General features: G+C 40.8%; 1 long non-coding RNA gene across 1 annotated transcript; it reads right to left on the bottom strand.

Annotated features, from left to right (window-relative positions):
- Positions 1 to 19927: 19927 nt before the first annotated feature.
- Positions 19928 to 27463, bottom strand: LOC134758242 (uncharacterized). Its single transcript, XR_010133214.1, has 3 exons — positions 27357 to 27463; positions 26774 to 26869; positions 19928 to 20263 (listed from the first exon to the last, which is right to left on the bottom strand). It is a non-coding gene; the product is annotated as an uncharacterized lncRNA (long non-coding RNA).
- Positions 27464 to 27683: the final 220 nt, after the last annotated feature.

Raw genomic sequence — 27683 nt, 5'->3', positions numbered from 1 at the left:
TAGTGGTTTCCTTAAGTGGAGATGAGTTAAGGGACTCTATTGTATACAAGTCAACAATGGTTGTGTTTGGGTTGCATAGTCTTCCTTCTCATCTTTTTTTTTTTTTTTTTTTTTTTTCTGGCAGGGTCTTTCTCTGTTACCCAGGCTGGAGTGCAGTGATGCAATCATGGCTCATTGCAACCTCAAACTCCTGGGCTCAAAAGATCCTCCTGCCTCAGGCTCCCAAGTAGCTGGGACTACAGGTGCCTGCCACAACACCCACTTGATTTCTAAATTTTTTGTAGAGACAGTCTCTCCATGTTGCCCAGGCCTCCCAAAGAGCTGAGATTACAGGCCTGAGCCACTGCACCCGGCCTTATTCCAATTTTTTAAAAATGATAAACATGTATTATGGCTCTTACCTGACAAAGAAAAAAAATCAACACTTCATTTTTTGGAAAGTATTTTTTTTAGTAAATCCATTTCCAGAAGACTAGAATGCAAACACAAAGAAAATGAGCAGTGAATATTGTTAATTCATGCACCCTTGTATCCAAACAATGGGTTGCTAGATTCTACAGAACACTAGGATCTGAGCATCAGCAGTCATTGTTACTTGATGAAAGGACAATGTATTATTGATTGCTGCTATTATAAGGCACAATTTCCTAAATGCTACAGAAGTCAGAGGGGAATCCAGCTTTATACTAAGAAGGTTCACATACTCTAATATTCACATTCTAGTTTCATTTTGACTCTAAAATTGCACAGAAACCAAATGATCAAATCTGCATTTCCTCCTAAATCTATATGCAAACGGTGAGGCAGGGATTCCCCTTGTAGTTGGCATTCATTAGCAGAAAGGATTCTGGACAACCTCAAGCTCAAACTGCCTTAGCACCAATCCAATCTAGCTGAATTGGACACTTCCTGTGCTTTGCCAAATTTCACAGATCTCATTGCAAGCTCACTCCTCTGTAACATATCATTGTTACTTTGCTTTCTGATCAACTCTTAATTCTCACAGTCTTCCTTGATCAAGACAGAGGAAGTGAGAGAGGTGTGCAGTTATTGCTGCATTGATTGTCATCACTTGACAGATGGAGAAGCCAAGGTTACAAGCCACGTTTTTTTTAATCACAATGGAGCATGCCATATCTCTCCTCTGTCTCAGAAATTTGATCATAGGACACTTCATGGGGTGTTTTTTCTTTTCTTTTTAACATTTTTTGAGATGGAGTCTCACTCTGTCGCCCAGGCTGGAATGCAGTGGTGTGATCTCGGCTCGCTGCAACCTCCACCTCCTGGGTTCCAGCGATTCTCCTGCCTCAGACTCCCAAGTAGCTGGGATTATAGGAATGTGCCACCACGTCTGGCTAATTTTTGTGTTTTTAGTAGAGACAGGGTTTCACCATGTTGCCCAGGCTGGTCTCGAACTCCTGACCTCAAAGTGATCCACCTGCCTCTGCTTTCCAAAAGCTTGAGTGTTGGTATTACAGGCATGAGCCATTGCACCTGGCCCATGAGGTGTATTTTCAAGCAAACTGTATGTATGAAGCTCATTTCATCACAGGGACAATGGCAGGAGAGTGTAAGAATGCGAGTACAAAGCCTTGGCTAGGCCCCACCTTCTGGTCTTGTCCCTCAGCCCTTCACCACATGCTTTCAGAAGTCTCAGCCTGAAGTCCTTTCAAAAGAGTCCCCCCACTTAAAAAACTGTGCAGAAGAGGCCAGGGGTGGTGGCTCACGCCTGTAATCCCAGCACTTTGGGAGGCCGAGGCGCGTGGATCATGAGGTCAGGAGATCAAGACCAACCTGGCTAACACGGTGAAACCCCATCTCTACTAAAAATACAAAAACCAGATTAGCTCAGCGCGGTGTCAGGTGCCTGTAGTCCCAGCTACTCGGGAGGCTGAGGCAGGAGAATGGCGTGAACCTGGGAGGCAGAGCTTGCAGTGAGCCAAGATCGCGCCACTGCACTCCAGCCTGGGTGACAGAGTGAGACTCTGTCTCAAAAAAAAAAAAAAAAAAAAAAAAAAAAAAAAATTGTGCAGAACAACCAAACCGAAAGCCTGAGAACTGTGTTCCCAGGCTCCTTAAATGTAATGATGTCCCTCATACTAGTACATTTGTGTCTGGAATTGGTGGGTTCTTGGTCTCACTGACTTCAAGAATGAAGCCATGGACCCTCGCGGTGAATGTTACAGTTCTTAAAGATGGTGTGTCCAGAGTTTGTTCCTTCTGATGTTCGGACATGTTCAGAGTTTCTTCCTTCTGGTGGGTTTGTGGTCTTGCTGGCTTCAGGAGTGAAGCTGCAGGCCTTCACAGTGAGTGTTACAGCTCTTAAGGCAGCGCCTCTGGAGTTGTTCATTCCTCCCGTCCAGAGTTGTTCATTCCTCCTGGTGGGTTCCTGGTCTCGCTGGCCTCAGGAGTGAAGCTGCAGACCTTCGCAGTGAGTGTTACAGCTCATAAAGGCAATGCGGACCCAAAGAGTGAACAGCAGCAAGATTTATTGCAAAGAGCAAAAGAACAAAGCTTCCACAGTGTGGAAGGGGACCTGAGTGGGTTGCCACTGCTGGCTTGGGCAGCCTGCTTTTATTCTCTTATCTGGCCCCACCCACATCCTGCTGATTGGTCTGTTTTGACAGGGTGCTGATTGGTGCATTTACAATCCCTGAGCTAGACACAAAAGTTCTCCAAGTCCCCACTAGATTAGCCAGACACAGAGCACTGATGGGTGCGTTTACAAACCTTGAGCTAGACACAGGGTGCTGATTGGTGTGTTTACAAACCTTGAGCTAGACACAGAGTGCTGATTGGTGTATTTACAATCCCTTAGCTAGACATAAAGGTTCTCCAAGTCTCCACTAGACTTAGGAGCCCAGCTGGCTTCACCTAGTGGATCCCACACCAGGGCCGCAGGCGGAGCTGCCTGCCAGTCCCACACCATGCGCCCGCACATTCACAGACCATCCCATCCCATTCACATTTAACCTGAGGAATGTGTTTCCTAGTTACATCAAAGTTCCACAGGACAGCAAGATCAAACAGAGAATAAAAAACAGAATGGAATATACAGCAGCTCCTTCTGAAGAAACTTCCTCAGTCAACACATCTCCTAAAACTTGCTCCCCTCATTCTTTTGTCAGCAGATCACTCTTTTATGAACTGAAAACCCACTGGCATTATTCATACTAACTCTAAACCACAAATTTTGGGGGATGGGCTCTCGATTGACATATAATTGACAAAATAAAAATTGTATATATTTAAGGTGGACAATGTAATGTCTCGATATACATGTATATTGTGAAATGATTACCACAAGCTAATTAACATATCCATCATCTCATATAAGTTACCATTTTTTTGTATGTGGTGAGAATATTTAAGAGCTATTCTCTTAGCAAATTGCATGTATATTCTACAGTAATATTAACTATAATCACCATGCTGTATATAATATCTCTAGAACTTATTCATCCTGCATAACTGAAACCTTTTACCCTTTGCCAAACATCCCCCCAATTTCCCTCCCTCTCCACCCTCCAGACCTTGGAAATCACCATTCTAATCTCTATTTTATGAATTTGACTTTTTAGAATCCACATGTAATTGAGATTGATGGCAACAGTGGGCCATCTGGAGCAACCGCTGCCATCACACTGGCTGCAGCAGGGAGGTGCAGCAGGGGCTGCATGCTCCAGAGTGGGCAGGAGCCAGGGATAAGTGGGAGCCCCATCCCTTTCGAGTTGGGGCAGGAGTTCTCTGGGTGCCACTGCAGCAACCCAAGATATGGCTGTGAACCCAGGCATCCCTGTGCTCTCATGGTCCAGGAGCAGGCGAGAGTCCCACTCTTTCAGGTGCAGCTGCAGCCATTCAAACTGCAGCTGCAGACCTGGACCTCCTGCTCCATGGAGCAGGCAGGAGCCCTGCCCCTGGCACAGCTGCAGCTGCCCAAATTTCAGTAGTGGACCCAGGCATCCCTGTACTCTTGGGGGCCCAGGAAGGACCCACACCCCACCTTCACAAGCTCATAAATGCCTGCTTCCACTGCCTAGCTTCTCCTTGCTGTCAGTGCCCACTGTGATCTTGGAACAAAGTTGAGACTGAGCCCAGGCACTGTCCCAGCCCAGCCAGGTGTGCAAACACTCAGGGCAGTGCTGACACATCAGCCCCCTGCCACCTTGGCCCCCTCCAGGTTTGGGGGGCCTGTGAGCATAGGAGGGAAACTATAGGGGGAGCTGAGGGCAGGGCGGGCCTGAAGGCTGGGGCCAAGCTGCCAGTCCCATGGACAAGAGTGGGAACTTGTGGTGCCTTTTCCAGGACTGCCCATGGCCACCCATGGACCAATTGGCCTGCACTTCCTCCCCTCTAAGGCCCATAAAAGCCCCAGGCTCAGCCAGAGCTGAGCAGACTTCAGGATGGCTGGCTGCAGAAAGGAGCTACCAACCCCAGGGCCTCTTCTCTGCTGAGAGCAGGAGATAGAGGATGACTGGCTGCAGAGATGAGCTACCCACTGCAGAGCCTCCTCTCTGCTGAGAGCTACAGATGACAGGACAACCAGCTGCAGAGAGGAGCTACCCTTTCTTTTGAGAGCTGGAACAGACAATGGGGCAACCAGCTGCAGAGAGGAGCTACCCTCCCTGCTGGGAGTGAACACTTGTTGAGACAACTTGCCTAGCAGAGAGGAACTACCCCTGAATGTAAAACAAAGGTTTAAATAAATAAATAAAGCAGCTGATTTTTGTATCCTGCAACTTTATAAAGTTTATTAGTTCTAATAGAGTTTTTGGTACAGTTTTCTACATATAAGATTATTCCATCTCCAGAGACAATTTTATTTCTTCCTTTCCTATTAATATTTGCATGCCTTTTGTTTCATTTTTGTGCCTGAATGTTCTGGCTAGGACTGCCAGTACTATATTCAATACAAGTGGCAAGTGTGGGCATTGTTTTCATCTTCCTGATCTTACAGGAAAAGCTTTCAGCTTTTCACCATTGATTCTGATGTTAGTTTTGGGCTTGTCATATATACCCTTTATTATGTTGAGTTAATTCCTACTATGCCTAATTTGTTGTGAGTTTTTATAATAAAAAGATGGTGAATCTTATCAAATGTTTTATCTGCATCTATCGAGATGATCATATAATTTTTATTCTGCATTCTGTTACTGCAATGCACCACATTTGTTGATTTGTATATAATGTACTATCTTTGTGATGGGGTTCAGGACATGCTACTCAACAATAAGGCATCTTGAAATTTCGAATATTTTAAGCTGAAAGAATTTGAGAAACAGCTTGTGTAGGAAGGTCTCTCTGACTCTCTCCCATCCTTCTCCCCTGAAGCAAGCTATAAAACCTAGAAAAGATTTTCTGACTTTCCCCTGAAGTAGGTAATAAGACCCTCATGTGAGAGATGCCCTCTCTTTATCTGGAGGAAAGAAATATCCTTATCTTCATTTGTCACAGAGAAGAATCTGAACAAGCAGGCCTTACTAAGTTTCCTCTAGTTTGTTACCATTAGATCTTACCTCTTTTGCCCTATATTTCTCAATCACTATCCACTCTTCATCAAACATAGCAAAAATATACAAAGGTTTAACTGTTTCTTCAGATCTCCATTTCCTTATGAAGACTCCCATGTCAGATAAAACATACATTAAATAAATGGGTGTGCTTTTCTCTTGTTAATCTTTCTTTCATTGTGGGGACATAAGCAATGAAATTAGAGAAGAAGGAAGAGATATTATTCCTCCCCTATACTTGCATCCTAGGGATAAAGGTATATGAACCTTTTAATGTGTTTGCTAGTATTTTGGTGGGGATTCACACATCTATGTTCATTGTGGATATTGGCGTATAATTTTCTTTTCTTGTAGTGTCCTTGTCTGTCTTTGATATCAGGGTAATGCTGGCCTCATAAAATGGGTTTGAAAGTGTTCCCTCCTCTTAAATTTTTTGGGAGGATTTGAGAAGGATTGGCATTAATTTTTTTTTTTTTTTTTGCCAGAGAGTCTGAATATATTTGTATGGCATTAATTCTTTTTCATACGTTTGGTAGAATTTACCAGTGAAGACAACAAGTCCTAGGCTTTTCTTTCTTGGGAGCTTTTGATTACTGATACAATCTCCATACTCATCATTGTTCTGCTCATATTTTTTATTTCTATATAATTCAGTCTTCGTAAGTTATATGTTTCTAAGAATTTATTTGTTTTAGAGTATCCAAATTGTTGGCATATAGTTGTTGGTGGTAGTTTTTTTTTTTATGATTCTGTGTGTTTCTGTGGTTTCAGTTGTAATGCCTTATTTTTCATCTGTAATTGTTTTTATTTGATTCTTCTCTTTTTTTCCTAGTAAGTCTAGCTGAAGGTCTGTAAATTTTGTTTATCTTTAAAAGAACACAAAACTCCTAGTTTTATTGATCTATTTTATTGTTTTTCTGGTCTCTAGTTCATTTATTTTTTTATCTGATCTTTATTCTTTCTTTTTTCTTAATGTAGACATTTATTACTATTAACTTCCCACTTGGAACTTCTTTTGCTGCATCTAATAACTTTTGGTATGTTATGTTTCTATTTTTGTTGGTCTCAAGATATTTTTTAATTTCCTTTTTGGTTACTTCTTTGATTCATTGGTTGTTTAAGAGTGTGTTGTTTAATTTTCACATATTTATGAATTTTCCAATTTTCCTTATGTTATTGATTTCTTGTTCATACCATTGTGGTTGAAAAAGATACTCGATATGATTTTAATCTTATTACATTTGTTAAGACTTGTTTTGTGGGCCAACATAGAAACTATCTTGGTGAATATTCCGTTGCTATTGGATGGAATCTTCTGTGTATATCTGCTAGGTCCCTTTGATCTATAGGGTTGTTCAAGTCCACTGTTTGTTTATTGATTTTCTATCTGGATGATCTATCCATTATTGAAAGTGAAGTAGAAATCCCCTACAACTATGTATTACTGTCTATCTCTTCCTAAGTTCTGTTAATATTTACTTTGTATATTTAGATTCTCCAATGTTGGATGCATATATATTTACAATTGTTGTATCTTCTTGATGAATTGACCTCTTTGTCATTTTGTCTCTTGTGACACATTTGACTTAAAGGCTATTTTGCCTGATGTAAGTATAGCCACCCTGCTCTCTTCTGGTTGCTGTTTGCATGAAATATTCTTTTCCATCCCATTACTTTCAGCCTATATGTATTCTTAAAGCCAAAGTGAGTTTCTTGTAGGCAGTGTATAGTTGGAACCTGTTTTTTTTTTCTTAATCCGTCCAGCCACTGTATGTCTTTTGATTGGAGAACTTAATTTATTTACATTTAAAGTAATTGTTAATACATAAGGACTTACTGTTGCCATTTTGTTAATTCTTTTATGATTGTTTTGTAGTTTCTTTGTTGCTTTCTTCCTGTCTTGCTGTCTTCCCTTGTGATTTGAGAAAATTTTGTAGGGATATGTTTTGATTCCTTTTCTTTATTTTTTTGCACATCTATTACAGATTTTTTCTTTATGGTTATCATGATGCTTGCATAAAATATCTTATAGTTACAACAGTCTTTTTAAAGTTGATAACAACTTAACTTTTACTGCATACAAGAACTCTCTACACTTCAACTTCTCTTCCTACACTTTGTTTTTGAAGTCACAATTTACATCTTTGATATTTATGTGTTCATCAATACATTATTGCAGCTTTTGTTATTTTTAATACTTTTGCTTTTTAACTTTTATACTAGAGTTAAAAGTGATTTACATACCGCCTATATGATATTAGAATATTCTGGATTTGACTTTTTTTTTTGTTTTTTTACCTTTACAGTGTTTTATTCTTTCATGTTTTTCCTGGTGGTAGTCTCCTTTTATTTTAACTTGAAGAATTCTCTGTAGCTTTTCCTGTAAAGTAGGTGTAGTAATAATAAACTCCTTCAGGTGTTTTTGTTGTTGTTGTTGTTGGTATAGGAAAGTCTTTATCTCTTTTTTATTGCTGAAGGATAGCTTTGCTAGATATAGTATTCTTGATTGACAGCTTTTTTGTTCTTTTAGGACTTTGAATATATTATCCCGCTTTCTCCTGGCTTGCAAGATTTCTGCTGATAGTTGTGTGTGGGTTCCTTTGTATGTAACAAGTTGTTTTTCTACTGGTGCTTTCAAAATTCTCTCCTTGTCTTTGACTTTTGAGAATTTAATTATAATGTGTCTTGGTGAAGATCTCTTTCTGCTTAATTTACTTGGGGTTCTTTGGGCTTCATGGATTTGTAGGTTCGTTTTCTTCTCCAGATTTGAGAAGTTTTCTATCATTACTTCTTTAAATAAGCTTTCTTCCCCTTCCTCTTTCTCTGCTTCTTTTTTTGACTACCATAATGTGTTTATTGATTTACTTGGCAGTGTCCCATAAGTCCTATAGACTTTCTTCACACATCTTTATTCTTTTTCTTTTTGTTCCTTTGACTACATAATTTCTAATGAACTCCTTTACAGGTCACTAATTCTTTCTTCTGCTTAACTGAGTCTGCTGTTGAAGCTGTCTATGAAATTTGTTAATTCAGTCATTGTATTCTTCAGTTCCAGGATTTTTGTTTGGTACTTTAAAAAATGATTTCTATCTTTTTGTTGAACTTTTCATTATGTATATATATTGTTTTTCTGATTTTGTTTACCTATTTATTTGTGTTCCCTTATTGCTCACTAAGCTTTTAAAAAATAAATATTTTGCAATCTTTGTCAGGCAGTTTGTAGTTCTACATCACTGGTGCTTTACTTTGTTCCTTTAGTGGTGTCATGTTTCCCTGAGAATCCATGATCCTTATGGCCTTGTATTGGTGTCTATGTATTTGAAGAAATAGGCATCTCTTCCAATACTTACAGACTGACTTTGGCATAAAAAACTCTTCACCAGTTAACCTGTCCAGAAATTCTTGGTAGGCCAGCTGGTGGGGTCTATGGGAGTACTTGCTGTTGGAGTCCTCAGGTGGGCTGTCCTGGTGCCTGGGTCCACAGGAGCCAACCTGGCACTGGGACCTACTGGAGTGGGCCTAGTGACTAGACCCATGAGGGTGGCCCTGAGGGTCTGCAGAAGACAACTTAGTGCTGAGGTAGGCCTAGTGCCTGGGTCCTTAGGGGTAAACCTGGTTTTGAGTCTGTAAGAAATGGCGTGGTTGCAAAGTCTACTAGGGCAACCCTGGGCTCTGGGTCTGCTGAAATCTGCATCAGGGGGCTGGCCTGATGCTAGGGTTGTCCTAGAGCCTGGGTCTTCAGGGTGAGCCTAGAGCCAGGGGTTGCAGGAGCTGACCTGGTATTAGAGTCCACTGAGACAGGCCTGGTGCTAGAGTCCATGGAAAAATTGGGTGCTTATTCATGCTTATTCCTCCACGTGGAGGGAATCTCTCTCTGCACTGTGCTGCATGGGCTTAGAGAAGGGGTGGTGCAGTTTATGTGAAAATGTCCTTCCTACCCTCTTCAATGCATTTTTCTTATTTCTGTGCTTCAGCAGTGTGCTGTAGTCTCTCAGCTGGGTTTCTTAGATCTTGTGAAGATATTTTCATGCATGATTGGTTGCTCAAATTGATGTTTATGTGAGGGAATGAGTGCTGGATATTTCTATTCCACAATCTTACTCTAAACAACAAATATTTACCTAGCATTAGATTCAGTCACTTACTTAATGATTGTTTAAGGATCACCAATAACTTTGCAAAATGCATGAGAGCTATGCTTTGAAAAGAGAGATTATCATGGCAATGCTATTTTTGAAGTCTAAGAAAAATAGTATCTGATTTTGGCAATCAGACATTTCTGAAATTATTGTTATTCTCATTGGACTCTACATATATCAGCATAGTGAGCATATGTATGTGTGTGAATTTCTGCAATACAGAATTCTAATTAAAGGCGAATGTGAAAATGATAGGAAATATATATACTGGTCTTTGCACCCACTTCCTGATGTAGAGCACTTAAAGTCTTTTTAGATAGGAATGCTAGGAGAATCTTTTGTTAAATATTTTGTCTTTGACCCTGGCTTCTGCCATAGAGCTCCTAAGAACTTTGTAATTCTCTGAGTGATAGAAGCATCTAGTGCAGAGTTCCTAAATCCCTTTTAGGAGCATCTTTTGATAGGAGCATCTTTTGTTCTAATGAGGCAACTCAGTGGGCTTCAGGATCACCTCAGGATCAGGGCTGATTGCCAGGGGAACAAACCATGTGATTTGAGGGTTGGAACTTTCAGCCCCACCCCACCCTAATTTTCAGGGAGGGAAGAAGGGCTGAAGATTGACTTAATTACCAATGGCCAATGGTAATCAGTCATGCCTGCATAATGAAGCCTTCATAAAAAAACAGAAGGACAGGCCAGGCACAGTGACTCACGCCTGTAATCCCAGCACTTTGGGAAGGTGAGATGGGCAGATCAGAAGGTCAGGAGATCGAGATCATCTGGCTAACATGGTGAAAACCCTTCTCTATTAAAAAATATATATATATACAAAAAATTAGCCGGGTGTGGTGGTGGACACCTGTAGTCCTAGCTACTCGGGAGGCTGAGGCAGGAGAATGGCGTGAACCTGGGAGGCAGAGCTTACAGTGAACCGAGATTGCACCACTGCACTCCAGCCTGGGCAACAGAGCGAGACTCCATCTCAAAAAAAAAAGGACAGAATGTAGAGAATGTCTGGATTGTTAAACACATGGAGGTGCCTGGAGGATGGTGCCCTCAGAGACAGTATGGAAACTCCTCACCCCTTCCCTCATACCTTGTTCTATATACCTCTTCATCTGGCTGTTCCTCTGTATCATTTGTAATATCCTTTATAATTAACCAGTAAGTGTAAGTATTTCTCTGAGTTCCATGAGTCATTCTAACAAATTCTTCAAATATGAGAACAGGATATGGGAACCCTGATTTATAACTGTTCAGTCAGAAGTATATGTGACAACTTATTATGTGTGATTGATGTCTTTGAGGGGTGGGGGGCACTCTTACAGGACTGAGCCCTTTACCTGTGGGTTCTGACCCTAACTCCAGATACATAGTGTCAGGATTGAGTTAAATTGTAGGAAACCCAGTTAGTGCTCACTGGAGAATTTCTTAGTGTGTGGGGAAAACTCCCCATATATCTGGTGTCAGAAGTAAAGTACTGAGAGTGGTGAGTGATTTGAAAGTGGGAAAACAGTTTTTTATCTCTTACAGCAAGTAGCCTAAAGCTATAAGAGTATGGAGTATTACTATGGTGTCTTTTGGAACCAGGGAGCAAGAAAGAATCCAATAGAATCCCAACTATGTAACTTGCTTTAAGCCAAAGCCGGAAAAAAGTGATATGTTAATCATAAATGTGTTCCTCAAAATGCTAAGTATTTCTTTAAAGTGATTTGGTTTTAATTTCATAATTTGTCTTAGTACAAAACAATGATTATGATGACGTGATAATCTACTAATTAAAAGGTGAGAATGGGGCAAATTCTACTTGTAGTAGATTGTTTTCAAAGATGGCTAGTTGAACTAGTTTACAGTCCCACCAATAGTGTAAAAGTGTTCCTATTTCTCCACATCATCTCCAGCACCTATTGTTTCCTGACTTTTTAATGATCACCATTCTAACTGGTGTGAGATGGTATCTCATTGTGGTTTTGATTTGCATTTCTCTGATGACCAGTGATGATGAGCATTTTTTCATTTGTCTCTTGGCTGCATAAATGTCTTCTTTTGAGAGGTGTCTGTTCATATCCTTCACCCACTTTTTGATGGGGTTGTTTGATTTTTTTCTTGTAAACTTGTTTACGTTCTTTGTAGATTCTGGATATTAGCCCTTCATCAGATGGGTAGATTGTAAAAATTTTCTCCCGTTCTGTAGGTTGCCTGAGCACTCTCATGGTAGTTTCTTTTGCTGTGCAGAAGCTCTTTAGTTTAATTAGATCCCATTTGTCAATTTTGGCTTTTGTTGCCATTGCTTTTGGTGTTTTAGTCATGAAATCCTTGCCCATGCCTATGTCCTGAATGGTATTACCTAGGTTTTCTTCTAGGGTTTTTATGGTTTTAGGTCTAACATTTAAGTCTTTAATCCATCTTGAATTTTTGTATTAATCCATCTTAATTTTTGTATAAGGTGTAAGGAAGGGATCCAGTTTCAGCTTTCTCCATATGGCTAGCCAGTTTTCCCAGCACCATTTATTAAATAAGGAATCCTTTCCACATTTCTTGTTTTTGTCAGGTTTGTCAAAGATCAGATGGTTGTAGATGTGTGGTATTATTTCTGAGGGCTCTGTTCTGTTCCATTGGTCTATATCTCTGTTTTGGTACCAGTACCATGCTGTTTTGGTTACTGTAGCCTTGTAGTATAGTTTAAAGTCAGGTAGTGTGATGCCTCCAGCTTTGTTCTTTGGCTTAGGATTGTCTTGGCAATGTGGGCTCTTTTTTGGTTCCATATGAACTTTAAAGTAGTTTTTTCCAATCCTGTGAAGAAAGTCATTGGTAGCTTGATGGGGATGGCATTGAATCTATAAATTACCTTGGGCAGTATGGCCATTTTCACAATATTGATTCTTCCTGCCCATGAGCATGGAATGTTCTTCCATTTGTTTGTGTCATCTTTTATTTCATTGAGCAGTGGTTTGTAGTTCTCCTTGAAGAGGTCCTTCACATCCCTTGTAAGTTGGATTCCTAGGTATTTTATTCTTTTTGAAGCAATTGTGAATGAGAGTTCACTCATGATTTGGCTGTCTGTTTGTCTGTTATCGGTGTATAGGAATGCTTGTGGTTTTTGCACACTGATTTTGTATCCCGAGACTTTGCTGAAGATGCTTATCAGCTTAAGGAGATTTTAGGCTGAGATGATGGGGTTTTCTAAATATACAATCATGTCATCTGCAAACAGGTACAGTTTGACTTCCTCTTTTCCTGATTGAATACCCTTTATTTCTTTCTCCTGCCCGATTGCCCTGGCCAGAACTTCCAACACTATGTTGAATGAGTGGTGAGAGAGGGCATCCCTGTAGAAGCCACAAATTTTTAAAAACTTAGCCACTGAAGTCACATACCATCCTTTAAAAATGTCCCATTAGTTACATAGTTAAGCCCCATTCATTTTGGAAGAAGGCTGACAACACAGAGCATAATTTCTAGGAAGAAAGAATCACTGATGGCCATCAGAGATTACCTATCACTGTCCACCTTCTGGCTGTCAATGATTTATGCACTCTAACATGCAAAATATACCCATCCCCTTTCAAGCTTTCCAAAACTCTCATCTCATCAGAGCATCAGCTCAAAGTCCAGACGCTCATTATCCAAATCAGGTCCATGTGCAAATGAGGCTTTTTAAGTCCAATTATTTGAGCAGAGTTACTCTTGATCTGAAAGCCTGTGAACTAAAGAAATAAGTTATATGCTTCTCCAACAAACTCAATCTACAATGGTAGCCTAGGAATAAAATAACCATGTAGGAGAGAAAGAGAGTCACACAGGAGTCCCTGGCACATAACAATTCTGAAATTTGTCAGCACATGTTCTGGTAGTTCCTTGATTGGGAGTGAAGTCCTGAGAATAATTCTCCATGGTTCCTGTCTCTTTTAGTTCATGCTAGAGATAGTTTTGCTAATACTATTCTTTTAAAATTTTGTGGATCTCCTTTAAATATTATTGATGCTTACTACATTAGTCAAAGGCCGCATTTACAAATCTTTTTGAGATAAGCATTTCTATATCTTGGGCTTCTGCCGGGACTGCTCAGGGATATCACCCTTAAGCTTGTTAGAAGCCCTGTTGTTTGACTCAACAATTCTCTAAGGAGACACTGTCTTGGATATTTCTGAATCTTCAACACAGTATTTTACAGTCACATTGTATGTTTCATCTTTATACCATGATTCCCTGAGAAAAAAAAAAGGGTTTCATCTTTGCCCAGAAGTCGTTGCTATATGTTAGTATCAGTTGACATCCAGAAAGGCTAGAAATTTTCAAATCCAGAAATTCGTGGGTTTTACTTTAAATTAAGAGCTATTATTTTAGCTTATTTGTCTCCACTCACATTTTGAAGCAAGACTTAACCAGGGGGCACCTTCAGTACTCTGCCTGGAAATCTCCTTAGTTAGATTCACCAATTCAATAGGTGAATTTCCTTCTTTTAATATTATCACAGGTGACAGCACTGCTAAACTTTTTCCCACTACATAACAAGGATTCCCTTTCTTTCATGGCCAATAACATTTTTCTTACTTTTCATTAAGCTTTTAATGGCAGCCTCTTCAAAGAACACTGGGTTTCTGCTATCAGTCTCTTCAAAGTCCTTCAGTTTTTTACTTAATGTTCTCCTTAAAATTCTTCTGGATCCTAAGAATTCCAAAGCTTCTCCCACATTTTGATTTTTGTTACAGCATTCCAGGTATAAAATTTAGGTACAAAAATCCATATTAATTACTATTTCTGTATAACAAATTTAGTCAAAATTACTGGCTTAGAGCAACAATAAACTTCTTTTTAATCTCATACAATCTCTGTGTTAGGAATTTGGGAACAGCTTATCTTGGTGGTCCTGGCTTGGAGTCTCTGGTTAAGTTGTAGTTAAGATGTTGGCCAGATCTGTAACCATTTGAAGCTTACTGGGGCTGGCAAATCCATTTCCAGCATGACTCACTCACATGGCTGGCAAAATGCTATTGGCTGGATGGAAGTCTTAATTACATGCCTCATGACCCACTCCACAGGGCTGCTGAGTGTCCCCATTGTCACTGGCTTCCCTCAGAGTCAGTGATCCAAGAGAACAAAATAGAAACTGTACTATTTTTTACAATCTAGCCTCACAGGTCACACAACATTACATAATCTATTGGTTACACAGATTAACCCTGATACAATGGAGAGGAGGACTACACTAATTCTTTAGCAGCAGGTAAAGATCATTGGAGAACATATTGGAGATGGATACCATTGTGTTTATATTTCATTCATGTGCCTATGTATTTTTATCATGACACACTGTTACTTTTTAAAGCAAGGATTTATTGAGTATCTGCCATATACACTGTTCTTGTTGCTAAAGAAATACTAATTTCCAAAGCCTACAAAACCCCCACTCTCACGAACCCTAGTTCCTAATGTGAGGAGACAGAAAACGACAAAATACATAAGCAAACTCTATGTCAGTTGATGATAACAGCTACAAAGGAAAACTAAAGCAGGACAGAGGCATTGAGATTGCAGGGGGTGGAGTAGAGCATCGTACTTTAAATGGCATGGTCAGAGAAAACTTTGGGAACAAGGTGACATTTGATCAAAAATCTGAAGGCAGAGACAAAATGGTACTTGGGGAAAAGCTTTTCAGGACAAGGAGGCAGAACATGCAAAGACCTTCAGGTGACAAAATCTTTGGGATGTTTGAGAACAGCAGAGGAAGTTGTAGGCTGTAGCAGATGATTAAGTATAAGAGTATTAGTGATGAGGTTAGGGATGGTAGGTTGGGGGAGAGTATTATAAGTAATTAGAGGGACTTTGGTTTTTGTGCTGAATGATTTGGGAAACGATTGGAGGGTTTTGAGCAAAAACGTGACATGTTTGGACTTAAAATTTAAGAGGATCGAGGTGGGCGGATCACGAGGTCAGGAGATCCAGACCATCCTGGCTAACACGGTGAAACCCCGTCTCTGCTAAAAATACAAAAAATTAGCCAGGCGTGATGGCGGCGCCTGTAGTCCCAGCTACTCGGGAGGCTGAGGCAGGAGAATGGTGCGAACCCGGGAGGCGGAGCTTGCAGTGAGCCGAGATCGCGCCAGCCTGAGCAACGGAGCAAGACTCTGTCAAAAAAGAAAAAAAGAGGATCAGTCTGGTCGTTGTGCTGAGAAAAGTCTAAGAGAGACGAGAGATAGGAAGTCCAGTAATTAGGCCATGGCAATAATACAGTAGAGGGATTACAGAGCCTTGGACCAGGAAAGTGAAGGAGGTGGTGAGGTTGGCAGATTATATTTCAAAGGAAGAGCCCTTTCAAAGGAAAATGGGATTTGCTGACAGATTGAATACGGAGTATGAGAAAAGAAGAACAGTCAAATATAACTTTGAGGATTTGGCCTAAACAAGGAGAATAAAGAAATTGCCTTTTATTATGATGGGAAAAACAATAGGAGTGGTGAGGTTGGGATGAGGGGTAATAAATTAAGAGTTCTGCCTTGGACACACTCAGCAGATGTTTGTTAGACATCCAAATGGAAACTTAACTAGGTAATTGGACACACAAGTCTGAAATTTTAGGAAGTGAGTATAGCTACATATAAGGTCCAAAGATTAAACCCTCCTCACTCTGATGCTCAGAGGTTGGTCAAAAGAGAAGGAACAAGCAAAGGTGACTAATAGATGGTGCAGTTCCAGAGGCAGAAGGAAAGCCAACTGCAAGTAATGTCTGGCGGCAAAATGAAGGAAGGATGTATCAGTTGTATCTAGTGTTCTACTGATAAGTCAGGTGTGGTGATAACTGAGAATTGACCACTCCTTGTATCCCCAGAATTGGAACTTAAGTTAAAAATTTTTTAATGGTATAGTGGTTTTTTGCATTACTATATGTATGAATATTTTTATATTTAATTTAAATTCTATGTATGCTTAAAAATAAATGTAACTATATATACAAACACATCCAGACATATAATTATTTATAAATACTTCCCTAGCCTATTTCGTGAATTGAAATTATATGCGTCTTATTATAAGCTAAAGTGGTGCTTCTCAACTGTAAACCCCAGCCCACCCCATCATCATTCAGCTCTAAGCAAACTGCAATTTATAACATTCTTCGAAAGAATAAAACAATCAACTTGAGTGCACCATCAGGAAATGAATCAGCAGAGTACCATCTGTAGGAAACCAAGCTAAAGATGTGGCCAAGAAAGTTAAAGGCATCTTTTTGCTGGAGTATTGGGAGTATTAAATTTCCAACCTTATGCATACTTTGGAAGTGAATGCTTGCAACAGTAGACAAAACAGCATAGAGATTTCATGCTTATATAAGCTAATACCTGGAATAAATGTAGGACGAATATTAACCTGGCTTAAAGTAGATTTTCACTTAGAATGTGAGTCATATGACTTATGTCATTTGCAAAGATTGACTATTAGTTCACAAGATTAGATTTTTAAGAAACATTCTGAATTGAGATATTCACAGGAGTTTTGTCCTTCAGGAGAAAAATTATATATTAATTCCAGTAGTACAAGTATTTAACAACTGGCATAGCAGAGTACCAATGAATCAATGAGACACTCAGCCAATAAAAATGGCTGCCCAACTGGTTGGAACAAGAGCAAGTTGTAAGCAACCTGTGAGTTCATTCAGGGAAGCCTGGCTGTGATATCTACCATCACTGCAGAGAGTATTTTTGAAACGCTGCATCTAATGCCATGGATGCATTTATGACCCAAGCCAGAATGCCAGCTGTGATGTGTGTTATAGTTATATGTAGCTTGATCCTGAACAGTAATTCTCCCACTTGATCATAAACCAGAATCACCAGAACTGGCCCCAAATGGCCTGGGTTTTTTCTAAATCTATTCTAAAAAAATATTCATAGGCAATGCAGTGAGCCTAGAAGGAAGGTCCCACTGGTAGGCATTATGCTGCTGGGGGTCTGCCCTTCTCCAGGCTCCTTTTGTTCTCCCTGCCAGAGGCAAGGGGAGTGGAGGCAGGTCCTGGGAGTCAGGCTAAGTGAGGAGGGGCATCTACCCAGGGATCCCAGGAGTGAGTCACCCAAATAAACAGATAAAGACTGTAATTCAGATGCTTCTTACCAGGTCCCTTGGATGGGTGCAAAAACATTCATCCATGTCAAGGGACTTACCAGTCAAGGGACTGGTAAGAAAATGCGGGCAGATCAGAGTTTCCCAAGGGTGCTTCTAAAATGCCTAACACTAAAATGCAGTGTTTCTTAAAAATGCAGATTCCTCGGCCCTGCCCCACATCTAATGAATCAGAATCTCTGCGAGAGAGGCTGGGTTCCACATTTTATACCAGTTTGCAAGGTGATCTCATGCAGACTAAAGTTTGAGAACCATTGAGACTACAGTGTGACTTGGGAGAGGAATGAGACAGAGAGAAGTACTAGCTGCATCAGGTAAGACTGCACGCCTGGCATTACGTAACAGGGCCAGTGTAAGGGACTGAAGGGTTTCCTAAGGAACAGAATCTATCTTTTTCTTCAATTATCATAGATTGCATAGAACCTACATAGTTTCAGTATAAAAGTGGCATCATCCAGCAATACTTTCCAAATCACTTCTGAAAGCAGAAAGCAGGAATGAAAAGATAACATTTTACAGCAACTCCTCAAGGGAGAATAAAAATGCTTTACTTTATTTACCCCTACTCTGATTTTTTTACCTGCTATATTGCAGGTAAACTATATTAAATTAACTGTATTAAGTTTACTATACTGAGTCAACTATATTAAGTAACTGTATTAAGTTAAAAGATGATTGTGCATAAGAATGAACTTGAAGGCATATTTCAGAGCCACCCAAATAAATCGGTGTGGCTAGTATAGAGAATGAAAACACTAACTGCTCTTCCCTAAGAATTTACCAGGACTGGTGTCCAGGTTGTCTACACCTCCCAGGAGATGGGTAGCAAAGTTCTGGGTTCCTATGACAGCTTTACAGATGTGCAACACAGAATCTCCTACTTTTAAAAAAAAATAGTCATCCTTTATAAAAGCCAAAAGTTGTAAGATAATGTTAATGTAACATCATGAAAGCTACAACCTGATTGTGGCAACTTAAATTACTTATGAAAGTGACATGCTACAATGAGAGCATATAGAGCAGTGAACAAGAGCCCTGAGAGTTTCGAGAAGCCTGGGCTGCTTCTATTTTTGTAGATTTTAGAATATTTTTTTTAAATGAAGAGAAGATAAAAAAATTTTAAATGCCAAAACAAGATAACAGAAACTATGGTATATTGTAAATATACACATAACAAATTAACTTTTCATAGCAAAAAAAAAAAAGAATAAGTAGACAACACAATATAATTGTTCACACAATAATGGAATTTGTTTTTGAAGTATTCATTTATAATGTTTCAAAGGTGGTGTAGTCTGGTTATACAGTCATGGGATATAGGTTAAAAGTTACATGAAAGACAATCTAAATCTGTGGGTTTATTGCTTTGATCATGTATGTCATAGCCTGTAAGTGTGTTGCTTTGACCATATACATCATAGACCATACATGTCATTTGAGGATAAAGAAAAAACACCAGAATAGAGCCTCTTTTTAATGGGAGGTCTAAGCCAAATGCCCCACCACTCACCTTCAACTGGGCCTGGTAGTGATGAGTTCTCTAGGCTGAACTGATTCACAGGACACCAACTAGAAGCAGAACCTTAGGCAATTCATCTATGCACTGTTACCTGGGTTTCCCAATCTGTAAAATAAGGGAAGATGATTATAGAGGTTCCTTCTAGCTCTATGTGTCTGTTACATTTTCATCCATTCTAGTTTGTTTGCTATGCATTTCTACAGTACCTCTCCTCTTGCACCAGAAGAGTGAGTTGCTAGAATTTCCTTGGTGCCAGTGAACTGTGTAAAAGCGTATTCGTTCCTTTTATTACCCTTCAATTCAGTCTCTTGCCCTGGGTTCTTTTCTTTGCCACTGGACCAGCTCTTTAATAAACATTTCACGAGTTGTCCCAATAATTAACAACTAATTAACAAGAAGGCCTTGCTGCTAGGGGTTAGTGCTTTCAAAAAGAAATGAGCAGGAAGGCTGCTTTGCTTTCTATATTCACAAGGCCCCGCCATTGTCATTGTAATCTGCTGGAGATGGTGGTGCCTGAATAGTGTGAACAATCTCATTAAAGATCTCTGCTGGAACAATCAATTCACTGTCACCAGACCATATCGATCCTCGAGAACTGTCATTGAGTTCCAGGGTGTTTGTAAAAAATTGACAACCAGAAGTGTGCTTCCATTTGGGCTATTTATTTCTCTGAGAAACACATTATAATCAGATGGTATCTAAGTGGCTCTCTCGGTTGCTCCTGCATGCTGGAAATGCTGATGAGAAGTTTCCTGACAAATGTTTTAGCGGGATGCCTTTTCCAGACACACCAGACCAGCATGCAAAGCACCTGCTAGTTACTCTGCCCCCTCCTGAGACGCCGCTGAATGCCCATCATGGCCCCCTCTTTGAAATTCCTTAGGTTTCAAGCCTTATCTCACAGTCTTGCTCCTCTGATCACAGCTGACTGGACCAGTGATGAGCACATGATCCAAAGGGACCATCTATCCAGTGACCTAGGAGAGAAAGAATATAGTTTAGCTGGAGGTGGTAAAGGCAATGGAAGCAGAAAGGAGGGCATGAAGTCTCCCCAGTAGCAAATCACTAAACTGGGTAGCGACAAACCCGTGTCAAGACAACTGGCACCTGAGCTGTGCTGTGCCTGCAGCCACAAGCTTGTTCTCCACTGAGGCCCTGTACAGTGCAGGGAAGCAAGCATTTCATGTCTTCATCACAATGGCAGTAACTTGGGCATGCTGCTGTCCTGCATGACCACCACTGAGAGAACCCACTGCCATGACTCTGCGACCCACTAAAAGACCACTCTGCAGTTTTGAGGATGATGCACTGGAAGTTTCAACTTTATTCTCTGCAATAATGATACTAAAAACAGGTCCATACCGATAAATATTGATTAACACATGGAATTTGCCTTATTCTATCTATACTGTGGTACTTTTTGATTGAGAAAAATATAAGTTGATGGCTGGGTGCGGTGGCTCATCCTGTAATCCTAGCACTCTGGGAGGCCAAGGCAGGAGGATCACTTGAGCTCAGGAGTTCAAGACCATCCTGGGCAACATAGCAAGATGCCATCTCTAAAAAAAAAGAAAAGGAAGTTTTTAAAGAAGAAAAATTTAAGTTGAAAACTCTGCCATTTCAGGGGAGCTGATTAAGTGATAAAAATGAAGAATAATGACCAAAATTAAAGCAGAAGCTCAGCTTCTGGCAATGGCGCTCCTGACAGCATTGTTTTTCATGTTTACAGGCGGTCAAAGGACAGATATGGAATGCCATCACTTTCCACATTAGGTTCTTATGAAGCAAACATGTCTGCAATGCTTGAACTACTGTACAAGGAGATGTAAACAAGGGTGTCACCGTTTATAAAAGCCAAAATTTGTAAGATAATGTAAATGTAACATCATGAAAATGGTTGACTAAATAATGGTCCATCCATGCTATGGATTACCGCGCATCAGTTTTTAAAAGTGAAGTTGACTGATACCTACTGATAGGGAATGAGTTACAAAGCATATTGTTAAGTAAAAGAAGACTATGTGTCATTGTCACTTCACTAAAAATAGAAGCAAAACTACACCTTTGTTTAGTTTTCACATACATATGTATATAAACATATAGAAAATAATCTGGAAGGGTATACCCTAAACTGTTAATAGTGGTTATATCTGGAGGGGAAAGTATGATGGTAGGATGGGGTGTTATGATGGTAGGATGGGGTGTAAGGCAAGACAGAATTTTTCTTTTTACTATATATGTTTGTGTTGTTGAATATTTGTAATAAGAACATATTCTTCTATTTTTAATTTAATTTTTTGTAATTTAAAAAAATTCATTAATATACTGCTTTTCCTCAAATTTCTGCCATAGACATCTATTTGTCTCAGGTTTAAGATTATCAGCATGAATTCAAAGAAAAGAACATGCAGTTTTTGAGATTCAAAAGACATTTAGTGATCAAGACAGTAATCTTGAAGACCAGTCTGAATTTCCTTAACTCCCAATACATATCAGATTCAAGCTTAGAAGACTCTGATCTAGTTTCTTTCCCAGTGCAGAGAAAATACCCCATTCACTTATGAGCCAAGACGGGGAGAAAAGGGGAGATGGTGGTAAAGAAAGTAGGTCAGAGACAGCAGCTCAGGGAAGAAAACTCAAGACGAGGGTGGGATGCTTCTGAAACATCCACTCTCTGGGGGAGATAAAAGATACTGGGATGAGACAATGGATGAGAATTTCTCCAGGACTCATGCAAGGAGGTTGTAGGCTTTAGTTTGAGGACATGTTTAACACCATTGAAGAGTAATGATGTGGAGGTGATGGAAGGCAATGAATGGATGAGTCCAAGGCCATATTTCCTGTTACTCACAACCGAAGGAGCCCTCATGTCCCTGAGAGAGGACCCAGAGCTTCTGAGGAAACAAGTGGACCAGCAAAAACTTGGGAGTGGCAAGAGAGGCCACAGTGAGCCAGGAGAAATGATCAGGACTATGGGCTCCAGCAGTAGGGTCAGCACATGTGGCTTCTCAAGAAGCCAGACAGAACCAGGCTCACTCAGCAGTCACTAGTCCAAGGAGCTGGTCTGTCCAGACACAGTATGAGGGAAGAGACCCCCTCATCCCCCATGGTATGCACCATCCTGGGAAAGGAAAGAAAAAGGCATGCTCTGAAAACATTATTTATCTAAAGAGACTTCTTATACCCCACCAGATGATACCCAGTAGAATAGACTGAATGGTTAAATGGAAAGGAGACTTTAAATCAGAAGAGATCAGAATATTGCTTCTTGGCAATTCTAAGTTTTCCTGGATTCCCCAGGGAGTGAGGCTTACACAAAGCTCAGAGCAGTTTTGAAGAAAATAGAAGCTACTCTTTTTTTTTTTTTTTTTTTCATATCTTGGTTTTGGTGAGAGAATTTTGTGACTCACTGTATTTATATTTTTTAAAAATCTGCTTTTACACTAAGTCACAGCCGCTCTTTGAAGGATAGTCCAATAGATAGCCTAACTTTTTATTTTATCTATTTTTTGGAGACCCTATCCCATCTTTTTAAAGGAAGCCAACCTGCTTATAACTCTTCTCTTTTCAATTCATCTGTGGTTCCTGCCCCTCTCCCCACAGCACTCCCCACCCCACCCCCACCCCTTTTTCATTTCCATTGTTCTTGGAAGAGGTCGTTTATCTCTACTGGAAAACTGTGTCTCTTCTGAGAAGTAGCATGAATCCCAAATAGCACAGAAATTAAATTTCAACACAACCCCGCTCCCCCCAAAATTGAGCAAGTTCATTTGGGATTTTAAATTGAATGCATTTATTTTTCTTTTAAATTGGATGTATTTCTGGGCTATTGGATAGAGCATTTCGAAAGAAAAAGATGTATATGCATGTGCATACGCACATACATATATACGTATGTAGACATACCTGGGGATTTCTGGTAATCTTATTTGTTACCATAGAATTTGATCTACAGTAAAATAAATGAATATGACAGCATTGATCTTTAAAATACTTCTTGAAAGAAGCAGATATTCTGTAAGGAAGTGAAAACGTGAGAGTGAAATTACGTATAAGTTAAATATTCAGAAATAAGACAGAATCATTATTTTATGCCTGACAACATGAAGTGGCAAAAAGACTCTTTGGATCTAGAGTCATGAGCTGTGTTCAACTCTTTCTCCATCCACAGATTAGCAGTGTGAATGGGGGCTAGTCATCTGACTTCCTTGAGTTTCAATTTCCTCACCAGATGACAACATGTAATCCACCATCCCACAGAGTTGCTATGGCTGAGAATGAAATGAGACAGTGCCTATGTAGGAACATGGTAAATGGTGATAGGATGGTGACCATCATCCTCATCTGAGATGCTGACTTAAAATACCGCAGGGAGCTGGAGAGTGGGGCCAGATCTGGCTGCCTTTGCAGCAAGTTTCCCACTTTTTTCCTTCAAAACTCTGGGACTATACTGTAACAATTAACCAGTTCTGGAACACAAGTAAGATGATGACAATATGGCCAGTGAATAAAAGACTTGGCTAAGTGAAGTCAGGTCACCAGCGTCTAGCCATATTTTTCTCCAAATTGGCCCATCACCTTGTTTTCACAAATCAGCTAGGAAGAGTCAGTAGAAATGTTAGCTTTTCTTTTTTTTTTTTTTGTTTTTTCTTTGTTTGTTTGTTTGTTTGTTTGTTTGTTTGTTTGTGACACAGTCTTGCTCTATTGCCCAGGCTGTAGTGCAGTGGCATGATCTCAGCTCACTGCAGCCTCCCCTTCCTGGGTTCAAGTGATTCTCCTATCTCAGCCTCCCGAGTACCTGGGATTACAGACACACACCACCATGCCTGGCTAATTTTTTTGTGTGTTTTTAGTAGAGACAGGGTTTCACCATGTTGGCCAGGCTGGTCTCAAACTCATGACCTCAGATGATCACCCGCCTTGGCCTCCCAAAGTGCTGGGATTATAGGCATGAGCCACCACACCCAGCCATAAGTTAGCTTTTCTTGAGTGCTTTCTGTGTGCCAAGCATTTTACATACACAATTTCATTTCTTTAATAATAGTCACAATAAGATAGGTATTCTTTCTATTTTACAGATGAGGAGACTGAGGCTTAGAGAAGCCGGGTCAAGATCACTAGGTAGTGAACAGAGGTGTCATTATTCAAACCTGCACTGACCAAAACAGCTGTACTTTTCTCCTTCTACAACATTGTCTGCCCAAGTACCCAGCAGCTGACATAAAGGCAAATCTTAATTTTCCACAGAAACAGAAGACTGTGACAACATGGCCGATTGAAATCACAGATGCATATTGGTCAGTACTTTCACTCTTTTCTTTCACCCTTAATTAATAACAAATAATAAATTTGATGGATTGATTCTCATTTTCCATCTTCTGATATTCAAAATCCCCCTTGAATTTTGGTGGAAGATTTCCACTGCCTACTAATGTCCTGGCAGAGACCTCGAAGAAGCGCCATGTCCTCTGGCTGAATGGGGATGGGCTGTAGAGCTGGAGAGGCCTAAGGAATCACACAGACCAATCAACTCCTTTTACAAGGAAGATGCTTGGAGGCGTTGTGAGGCAGGAGCATCTACTTAAGATTACTTAATTAAGTAGAGCCGTAGCTCAAAGCGGAATACAAATGTCCTTCTTTGGGTCAAACACCTGAAGCTGGCAATGATGACTTGCAATGAAACAGGCTTACTCAAAAACTTAAAAGGAGAGTGTTAAGAATATTGGTAAGGGCTGCATTAGGTCATAAATCTCAAAAATAAAATTCTTCTGCCTGGCCAGGCATGGTGGCTCAAGCTTGTAATCCCAGCATTTTGGCATTTTGGGAGGCTGAGGCAGGTGGATCACTTGAGGTCAGTAGTTCAAGACTAGCCTGGCCAAACTGGTGAAACCCCATCTTTACTAAAAATACAAAAATTAGCCAGGCATGGTAGCACATGCCTGTAATCCCAGCTACTCGGGAGGCTGAGGCAGAAGAATCGCTTGAGCCTGAAAGGCGGAAGTTGCAGTGAGCCAAGATCACACCACTGTACCCCAGCCTGGGTGACAAAGCGAGACTTCATCTCCAAAAAAAAAATTCCTCTGCCCCAAAATAAAAATATCAAATGCACAAGCATTGCAGGTCTAAAGATAATCTCAAGATTCACTCCCTACCTTTATCCCCCAATTTTACAGAAAACCAGCATGTGTAGGCACATGCTGCATGACAGAAATAATCAGTGAACAAGAGAGACAGGAGGAGAGAAGGAGAAAGGAAGTAGAAGGAGAAAGAAAGAGAAGGAGGAGGAAGAGAAGAAGGAGAAGGAGGAGAATGAAGAAGAGGAGAAGAAGAAGGAGAAGGAGGAGGAGGAGGAGAGGAGAGAAGGCAACCAGGAGAGGAGAGAGAGGAAAGAGGAGGGAAGAGATAAAACTAATAGTCATATAAACAATGAAGTGCTTTGAGGAGGATACAGGCTTCTAGGAGACCATGTAACAGGCAGATTAAACTAGAGAACAAAGCAGTTTGCTTTTTGGCTTTCTTCCCATCCCCAGATGAATTCTCAAGGGTAGAACATTCTCTTACAATAATGTTTGTCACCACTGTGAATACCACACCCTAGAAACCAGAGACTTACTGAATCCTTGAGGTATTACCTCAAGGATAGACTCCTAGAATCCTTAGGGAAAACTTTGACAACTTTTCAGAGACACAGGCTACATCTCCAGAGCAACCCACCGCTCACTTTCACAGGGAATGCAGTTTCTAAAGTCCAGGAAAATGTTACTTACTGGCAACACATTACTCTGTTCTTTGAACACAAATACAGGGACATATGGTGGAATGTAAGCCCCAGGAGGCTGGAGTTTTTACTGTTTGTTCGAAGTTCTGTCCTTAGCACCTGGAATCTGCCTGGCACACAGTAGCTGCTAAAGCACTACTTTGTACAGCGAATCACCTATCATGAAGAATTCCCCTATTCTGACCAGATCATGTCAGGAAACCTACAGTCAGGAATGAAAGCACTCACTATGTGCCCAGGAACCAAAAGAAAGCAGGGGGCATCCAATGGGACTTGGGCATTGGAGATGGATGTATAAAATAGCCACGTGGAAACTCCCCGGCAGCGCTTTCATCATTAACCCACACAGGCCAGGTCTTAAGCTCTGGCAAGTCAGGTCAGGCTGCCAGAGCCCTGCTGCCTGCAACTTCCCATGCTTATGGAAGGAAACCATGGGTAGGACCTGGAGGTTTGCAGGCAAGGATGAAGTAGCACGTGAGCTGAGGATGATGAGCCCAGAGGGGAAGTGCCCCTACAACGTTGCAGACACTGGCTTGCACCAAGGATGCAGGAGCAGAAACACAATCTGGGTCTTGGGGAACTTCATCTATGGCGGAGGGGGTGGGGGGGAAGATATTAAACAAAGAATCCAAGAATGACAGTTATGAGCAGTGCCAAAGGGGAAAAGCACAGGATGCTATAGAGATGGGTGTTCCACGGAAGCACTAACCTTGTGTACTTGTAAAGGAGTGGTAGGGGAGGCCTGGAAGCCTGCATTTCTAGCACATTTCCAGATGATTCTGAAGCTTCCAGTCCAGGGACCACACTTTGAGGCCAGAACAAACGGAATTATATGCATGAAAGTAATTCTGGCTGAGGGTGAGGGGAGGAAGGATTTTTGGACGAATCAAAGCCTGAGCAGGGTTTTGAGGGATGAGTAGGAGTTTACTAGATAAGGCAAAAAAAAAAAAAAAAAAGCTACTCCAGGTGTGGGACAAAGCATGAAAAAAGAAGCCAGAGGCAGTGTGGTGGGTCCGAGGAGACCTAGGTGGAAGGATGGGGCTGGCAAATCCCAGAGTAAGCCCAGCAAACAAGATGACCTGGCAGGAGGCTGCCACTGTCCCCAAGGGAAATAGCGCTAGTCATACCAACTCTTTTGAGCAAATGTCCGTCCATGTGTATAGGTCAGAGCATTTCCCTAATCCTAGCCACAAGCCGAGAGAGGGGCAGGCTACAGGCACGGCTGGGTCTCTCCCGCTCTATTTCTTTGGGATTCTGTGCAGTGTCATGCGGGGTAAGCTGCAGCTGCAAACCATTTTTTTTTTTTTCCTCTCCGAATAAAGCTCAGGTCTTTTTTTCTCTGAGTGGCTTAGCTGAGGCCCTTGGAACTGGTTTCCTATTGACTCGGGCTCTTGACTCTGCCAGCCTGGGAGAAATCAGGTCAGTTTAATCACCGCTGATGTCATAAAACCAGCTTACTTAATGGAAGCCTTAATGGAGGGTGGGGTAGGGAAGGGAGCTGAGATCACCCTGGAGGAGAACTCCAAGGGTGGGCGGCTAACGAGGGTTTGGAGAAAGGTGGACCCATGGGCAGTGGCTGCCCACGGCCTTTGAAGTTTCATTTGCAGTGTTTTATGAGC

Source organism: Gorilla gorilla, chromosome 3 (genome assembly GCF_029281585.2).
Source record: "Gorilla gorilla gorilla isolate KB3781 chromosome 3, NHGRI_mGorGor1-v2.1_pri, whole genome shotgun sequence".
In the NCBI taxonomy this organism is placed as follows: domain Eukaryota; kingdom Metazoa; phylum Chordata; class Mammalia; order Primates; family Hominidae; genus Gorilla; species Gorilla gorilla.
The sequence above is the reverse complement of the archived record's forward strand: the minus strand, read 5'-3'. Positions and strand labels throughout refer to the sequence as shown.